The 7,376-nt window shown below is 39.6% G+C and overlaps 1 long non-coding RNA gene across 1 annotated transcript; it reads left to right on the plus strand.

Moving 5' to 3' along the window:
- Nucleotides 1–537: 537 nt before the first annotated feature.
- LOC147366727 (uncharacterized) lies at nucleotides 538–3,288 on the plus strand. Its single transcript, XR_015169035.1, has 2 exons — nucleotides 538–1,258; nucleotides 2,482–3,288. It is a non-coding gene; the product is annotated as an uncharacterized LOC147366727 (long non-coding RNA).
- Nucleotides 3,289–7,376: the final 4,088 nt, after the last annotated feature.

Below are 7,376 nucleotides of genomic sequence, written 5' to 3' on the forward strand. Positions count from 1 at the left end.
GAGAAGGGGATGGCAGAGGATGAGATGGTTAGATAGCATCACCAACTCAATAGCAATGGATTTGAGCAAACTCTGGGAGATAGTGAAGGACAGGGAAGGCTGGCGCGCTGCAGTCCTGGCATGCTGCTGTGACCATGGGGTCACAAAGAGTCAGACACAACTTAGCAACTGAACAACAACAAATATAAATGTATGTACATATCTAGTATTTTAAATATATAACATTTATGAAAAGTATATTTTATATAAGTATATTGTATATTTATTAAATTGTTATAGATTTTTTAAAGCTATATGTTTTCAAATAAGTCAGTATTCCCATCAGTTACAAGTAGAAGTAAAGATTTATTCACACAACTGTGGTCAATGCCAGTATGCAAAAAAGTATCATCTAAAAACTGCTCCTACCACACTATATCCTGTAACATTTCTCATTGCCAGCATTGGGGACAAAGTTTGAGAGACCATTAAGACAGAATGAAATGATATTTCTCTGGTGTTATTTCAACTTTGGTCTTATACCACAAATTTGGGATGTAAGGCAGATAGAAATATAATATTATAAAAGATGAAAACTCTTGCTCAAGAAAATCTCTCATCACTTCCAAAATGGTATGAAGTTTCTGCTTATGTATGGCAAGCCCTTGTCTTTGTTAACAGAGAGCCCTGTCCTGGAGTCTCTTTTAAACTAGTTTAGTGGCAGATTTGCCGTGCATGATCTGCAAATACAATGGAATTTGAGGCCATCAAGCTTGTTTGATTCTTCCACATGCCTATGATCCTTACTCAGCTCTGAACTCTTGACTCTATGACCCAGCCTTGCCTGTACCTCCATAGGTCTTGACATTTGTAAGTTCCCTCCCTGTTTGTTCCTTCGACTTCTCTCAACATACTTTGTTTTATCATGCTTTCAGTTATTCCCCTCTGCCTTTGCCTTGTTCTAATGAATTGTACACCACCACTCCTAGGTTTTCTAGCCTCTCTGCTTTCAGGTCAGCCACTCTGACCACAACCCAGTGGAGAGGAACATGGGTATCTGATGCTCCCAAGGCTACAGACTTATGAAGGCTCATCTACCAGCTCTAAACCAGTGATTCTCACAGCCATATCACTTTGACTAGAATTTATAAAATAAATTCCAATGATATGTATTTTCTAGGGTGTTTTTACCATCACCTTGGCCAGAAGGAAAGGATGTGGGCTTCATTTGCAGTTGTGGGGACAATGAAGCACCTTCAGAATCTGGTGCATTGCAAAGGTATGACTTTCCTATCACCCACTAAGTTCAGATATTGCTTCCTGGTAATCAGGAAAATAAGTAAAACTTAAACCTGAAGCTAAAACCAAAAGTTTCATTTGAGTCAATAATTTTTAACATTGCCATAACCAAATATCACACTAGAAAAGTTGACCAGATTTTTTGTTTAATTAGAATTTTATTTCTTTTTCCCCAGTTTGCATTCAAACATTGTATAATTTAAAATCCTTTCTTTTCAGCTATTCACTTTTCCATGAAACATGTTCTCTTGTAGCCTAATGACTCTGTTCAACTCAGCAAACATTTGGTAGGCATCAATTATCTTAAAAATATTATAAATGCAAAGTGAGTCATAGTAAGTATAGCTAACAGTTCTTGACTGCTTACTCTGTTCAAGGTACAACAATTGCCATATATTATTTTATTTAACCCTCATAGCAACAGTATGAGACAGAGGGAATGCTATTTTCAGCTACCAAACTAAAAATTACCTGTAAAATTATAAAACCTTAGACATTGAAATTTAGATGTATTCTAAAGTATTGTAAAAATATATTTATCAAACTGACAAATGACATATGAAACACAAATAGGCAAATACGTAATCTTAGGGGCAAATGTGCAGAAGACTACTGCCCACTTACTTAGACTTTGAATTCATGAACAGTCTTTGCCATTGATGTCCTACTATAGGCATTTCATTGTTTGTTAGCATTTCTTCCAAGATTTGGAATGGTGTGAGGAGAGACAAAAAAAAAGGAGAAAATAGAATTCAGGATTTTTCCACAGCTACACTCTGGTGAGAAGTTTGTTAGGGATAATTGGAATGACAGATTCAACTAAGATTTTAAATTCCCATGGTCCCTGAGATTCAGGTTTACATGTTGAATTTGGAATTGAACTAGAAAGCACTCAGATTATTTGACCACTTGTAAAATCTAAAGGCTTTCTGTGCATTATCCCATTTAGTGATTACATCTATATGACATAGTATTCATATACCAGTTTTATAGATAAAGAAACCAAGATTCACAAAGTTACAGTAATATGTGCAAGTTATCAAACTTGTGAAAACTTGGAGGAAAGTAGCAGAAAAGCCTCAATGAAATAATGAGTTTTGAAGTCAGGTAGATATGGGTTCAAATTAGAGCTCTGATATATTTCTGCTGTATAAACTTGGACCAGTTCCTTAACTTGCTTGAACTCTGCTTCTCTCATTTCAGTTCAGTTCAGTTCAGTTCAGTCGCTCAGTCGTGTCCGACTCTTTGCGACCCCATGAATCGCAGCACGCCAGGCCTCCCTGTCCATCACCAACTCCTGGAGTTCACTCAGACTCAACGTCCATCGAGTCAGTGATGCCATCCAGCCATCTTATCCTCTGTCGTCCCCTTCTCCTCCTGCCCCCAATCCCTCCCAGCATCAGAGTCTTTTCCAATGAGTCAACTCTTCGCATGACGTGGCCAAAGTACTGGAGTTTCAGCTTTAACATCATTCCTTCCAAAGAAATCCCAAGGCTGATCTCCTTCAGAATGGACTGGTTGGATCTCCTTGCAGTCCAAGGGACTCTCAAGAGTCTTCTCCAACACCACAGTTCAAAAGCATCAATTCTTCAGCGCTCAGCCTTCTTCACAGTCCAACTCTCACATCCATACATGACCACAGGAAAAACCATAGCCTTGACTAGACGGACCTTTGTTGGCCAAGTAATGTCTCTGCTTTTGAATATGCTATCTAGGTTGGTCATAATTTTCCTTCCAAGGAGGAAGCATCTTTTAATTTCATGGCTGCAATCACCATCTGCAGTGATTTTGGAGCCCCCCAAAAATAAAGTCTGACACTGTTTCCACTGTTTCCCCATCTATTTTCCATGAAGTGATGGGACCGGATGCCATGATCTTAGTTTTCTCAATGTTGAGCTTTAAGCCAACTTTTTCACTCTCCACTTTTACTTTCATCAAGAGGCTTTTTAGTTCTTCTTTACTTTCTGCCATAAGGGTGGTGTTGTCTGCATATCTGAGGTTATTGATATTTCTCTCGGCAATCTTGATTCCAGCTTGTGCTTCTTCCAGCCCAGCATTTCTCATGATGTACTCTGAGTATAAGTTAAATACGCAGGGTGACAATATACAGCCTTGATGAACTCCTTTTCCTATTTGGAACCAGTCTGTTGTTCCATGTCCAGTTCTAACTGTTGCTTCCTGACCTGCATACAGATTTCTCAAGAGGCAGATCAAGTCGTCTGGTATTCTCATCTGTTTCAGAAGTTTCCACAGTTTATTGTGATCCACACAGTCAAAGGCTTTGGCATAGTCAATAAAGCAAAAATAGATGTTTTTCTGGAATTCTCTTGCTTTTTCAATGATCCAGCGGATGTTGGCAATTTGATCTCTGGTTCCTCTGCCTTTTCTAAAACCAGCTTGAACATCAGGAAGTTCACGGTTCATGTATTGCTGAAGCATGGCTTGGAGAATTTTGAGCATTACTTTACTAGCGTGTGAGATGAGTGCAATTGTGTGGTAGTTTGAACATTCTTTGGCATTGCCTTTCTTTGGGAAGCTTCTCTAAGTAACTATAATACTATTTCATAGGCTTGCTGTAATAATGAAATAAGGTAACATATGCTGCAGCCAACAGGGTGGCAAAGAGTCAGACGTGACTTAGCGACTGAACAACAGATGCTCAATAAATGATAGCTCTTCAAATGCCCACACTTTGTAATTACTGTAATAAGGGAAAATGCAGGCCTGCCTCAGCTGAGCCCAGGATCTTCCTCAGATGGCAATCACTATGTCCTAGAGGAAGATGTAAAGCATGACAAAAAAGAGAGTAAAATTTATATGAGGAGAGGATAAAGGTAGGAGAAAACTAAGGAGGGCCAGAAAGAACTGTTCATATTAAATGATACCAAATCAGGAATTCTTTGGTTTTTAAACAGCATAAACCACATTTTTTTAATGAGTTTATTGGCAAGATACGGGATGAAATAGCTCACAGAATCAAAGGAAACTTGAATAACTAGCTTTTTGCAGGACATAGAAGGTAGGGAAGGCAAAACCTGTCATTTGGCTGGTTGGATAGTCTCTTCAGGACATGACCATAGGAATGAAGCCTCCAACTATTTCTTTCCCTAAGACACTCTTAAAGATTCAAAGTCCTAAGAGAGAGTGTGAGTTAGCCTACATTGTATCACATACTTGCCCCCTTGGTTAAAAGAGTCCAATCATCTTGAATGATAGTTTCAAATGACAGGTTGTATTGGGAGGCAGGATTTACCAGGGAAAGCTGGGGTCCTGTAAGAGAAGGAGTCGGAGAAGGCAGTGGCACCCCACTCTAGTTCTCTTGCCTGGAAAATCCCATGGATGGTGAAGCCTGGTAGGCTGCAGTCCATGGGGTCGCTAAGAGTCGGATGCGACTGAGCGACTTCACTTACTTCTCACTTTCATGCATTGGAGAAGGAAATGGCAACCCACTCCAGTGTTCTTGCCTGGAGAATCCCAGGGACGAGGGAGCCTGGTGGGCTGCCGTCTATGGGGTCGCACAGAGTCAGACACGACTAAAGCGACTTAGCAGTAGCAGCAGCAAGAGAAGAAGTAAGGAAGTCTGAGTCAGCAAAACCCACAGGGTCCATGACAAAGTATTTCTGGGTATGTGAGAAATGGTACAGGAGAAAACCTAATTCTGGGCAAATCTCTTTTATCTCATTGATCAAAATACTTTACAAGTGTTCCTTTATCTTTGGCCCCCATGACATTATGAACTCCTTGCAGGCAGGAGGCTGCTTTGAATATTTGTCCTCAGTACTTGTCACGTAGGGAGTTCTCCTACAAGTCTTAGACTCACAAAAAGTTTCCATTTCACTGTGCAATAAAGTTTCAGTAGAACCATTATGGGTTAGGTCCCATAAACAAAGGAAGAATATTAATTTGTATGAATCCTGAATATAGATGATTAAATTCATAATTAGATGATGCATCAAATTAGTTAAAAGTTCAGTTTTCAGTCTTTAGAATCTGTGAGTAATGTAGCAAACAAGAGTAATAAACTTTATTGTGTGCTTTGACATGTGCAGCAATAGATTTATTCCTGGCTAGTTGGCTTCTTTTTTTTTTTTTTTTTAAAGGAGAAGGCAATGGCACCCCACTCCAGTACTATTGCCTGGAAAATCCCATGGATGGAGGAGCCTGGTAAGCTGCAGTCCATGGGGTTGCTAAGAGTCAGACATGACTGAGCGACTTCCCTTTCACTTTTCACTTTCATGCATTGGAGAAGGAAATGGCAACCCACTCCAGAATTCTTGCCTGGAGAATCCCAAGAACGGGGGAGCCTGGTGGGCTGCCCTCTCTGGGGTTGCACAGAGTCGGACACAACTGAAGTAACTTAGTTGGTTTTTAAAAAAACTCAAAATCTCATTTAAAACATAAATAAGATACATAAAGAAAGATTCTGGCCCTTCACATCCATCCCTGATCAGGCAGTGATGTAATTTATCCAATACCACACCCCAACAACCTATAGTTCTGAATGGTTTTCTCACAGGAGCTTGTGTGTATATCGATTTAGCTATATCTCTTACCAGGTTCCCTTAGTGAGTAAGGATATATTTCAAAGGCTTAGAGATATAGTCTAAAACCTTGAGATGTAGTCTAAAATATGGCCCTTAAAACCCAAACTCATGTTTATTAGCATTGAACACTAGCAATTGATAACATACTTGGTAGTATTTGTTTTGTTAAAACCTGAAATAAATTAAGTTTTAGGGTCAGAGTTTAAAAGAAAAGTTATGGAAGATTCTTAGAACTGTTATGACTATTTTTATTTCAAATAATTAATTGCAAGTGACCTTCAAATTTTATGTAACTAAATAATGAGTCAATTTTTCAAAGAAACTAGAATTTTTTGGTCATCTGTAGATGATATATAGTGAGCTCGGGACTGTATCTTTGTTTCTCTGTTGTTGGTGTATTTCCACCATGGCTCCAAGATGTACTGGGCAAGACTTTAAAAACTAGAAAATAGAAAGGAAACTCTCCCGTTTATGTCACCAAGCAAGATTGTTAACAATCTTCCACAACCCATCCCAGTATCATTTTTCATCTTCTGTAAACACAATCATTGATGTTTTGTAAATATTTCCTCCTTAGAAGAAAACAGTTGTTCACTAAAAGTAGAGACATTCATTTTTACATGGAAAATTCCAATTAATTAAGGCTTCCCTGGTGGCTCAGATGGTAAAGCATCTGTCTGCAATGCAGGAGACCCGGGTTCGATCCAATTAATTAACAAAACATCAACTAGTAGGTTTCCACAATGTCAGTGATGAAGCTAAAAGTCATTAGCCCTTATCACAAAGTTGTCAATAAAGGGATTGTGTGATATAGGACAAAAAGGGAAGTGTTCAAATAGCGGTAATTATCACTTGGATTTCTAGAGGGCTGTAAAATACTCCTGTTACCTTATGCCTCCCCTTCCAAGTGTGAAGCAGATAACAAGAGTGGTCCTCTCTCTTAACTGATTGCAAGCCTAAAGCAAAATGGTCAATTGACTTACCTGGGCTAATAAAATCACTTCTAAACCAAGGGTAACATCATAAATCTTTACTATCTGCAATGGTTAATATTATGTGTCAACCTGGCCCAGTTTTTTGGCCAAAGTGAAGTGAAAGTAGCTCAGTCATGTCCAGCTCTTTGTGACCCCATGGACTATACAGTCCATGGAATTCTCCAGGCTGGGATACTGAAGTGGGTAACCTTTTCCTTCTCCAGGGGATCTTCCCAACCCAGGAATTGAACCCAGGTCTCCCGCATAGCAGGCGGATTCTTTACCAATTGAGCCACCAGGTAAGCCCAAGCATATGGAGTGGGTAGCCTATCCTATCTTCAGGGTACCTTCCCGACCGAGGAATCGAAACGGGGTCTCCCACATTGCAGGCGGATTCTTTACCAACTGAGCTACAACTGGCACAGCTTTTTGGCCAAACATCAGTCTAGATTTTGCTGTGAAGCCGTTTTAGTTGTGAAAGTGAATGTCGTTTCGACTCTTTGCGACCCCATGATCTACACAGTCCATGGAATTCTCAGACCAGAATATTGGAGTGGGTAGCCTTTCCCTTCTCCAGGGG

The sequence above is a fragment of the Bos grunniens genome, chromosome 8, assembly GCF_055505025.1.
Source record: "Bos grunniens cultivar Pamir isolate PY7600 chromosome 8, Bosgru_T2T1.0, whole genome shotgun sequence".
Classification (NCBI taxonomy): domain Eukaryota; kingdom Metazoa; phylum Chordata; class Mammalia; order Artiodactyla; family Bovidae; genus Bos; species Bos grunniens.